This window comes from Crocodylus porosus, unplaced genomic scaffold (genome assembly GCF_001723895.1).
Source record: "Crocodylus porosus isolate Cpor-Errol unplaced genomic scaffold, CroPor_comp1, whole genome shotgun sequence".
NCBI lineage: Eukaryota > Metazoa > Chordata > Crocodylia > Crocodylidae > Crocodylus > Crocodylus porosus.
In genome coordinates, this window is record NW_017728944.1 from 1,200,611 (window position 1) to 1,201,324 (window position 714).

The 714-nt window shown below is 47.6% G+C and overlaps 1 non-coding gene across 1 annotated transcript; it reads right to left on the bottom strand.

Annotated features, from left to right (window-relative positions):
• Positions 1 to 229: 229 nt before the first annotated feature.
• Positions 230 to 301, bottom strand: TRNAC-GCA. The gene has a single exon. It is a non-coding gene; the product is annotated as a tRNA-Cys (tRNA).
• Positions 302 to 714: the final 413 nt, after the last annotated feature.

The following is a 714-nucleotide window of genomic DNA, read 5'->3' on the forward strand; positions in this document are numbered from 1 at the left end:
ACAATTACAGGATCACCATTTTACAGATAAGGAAACTGAGGCAAAGTAGGGAAGCATCATGCTGGAGAGCACTGTAGATGAAGGGGCCCTGACAGTATAGCTCAGGTAGCTTGGGTCTCACAGGATCCTTAAATCTAGAATTTTGCCTTTACTCCAGGGTTTGCTACCTAGAGACTTTTCCCATCCTTTTGGGGCTGGAAACCAGTCCTAGTCGAAAAACAGCTCCTTCAGGGGGCACCCAGGTTTGAACTGGGGACCTCTTGATCTGCAGTCAAATGCTCTACCACTGAGCTACACCCCCACACTAAGTCCTGTCCATCTGCATAATTCTGTCTCACCCATTCTCCTTCTCTGACAGCATCTATACTAGTTTATTTCAATCCATCCTGTCTAATGCCCCTCATAGTCTTTGTTAGGGTTTGTAACTGAGTGCTCCAATGAGGCACTTTCCCCATGTTTCACCATCATTCACTATGAGGTGGAGATATTTTTTCCATCAGACAGCAAAACCCACCCCGATATTTAGACAGAGTTCTCAAATAACAACAGCAACAGCACGCCTCTGCCTAAAATTGCCCCCAACCTGGGAGCAGGGCCTTCGCGCATGATCAGAGGTCAGGAAAACAGATCTTACGATGACAGGCTGGGAGCCATGGGACGCTTTAGCCTGGAAAAGCGTAGGCTCAGGGGTGATCTGATGGCCACCTATAAGTT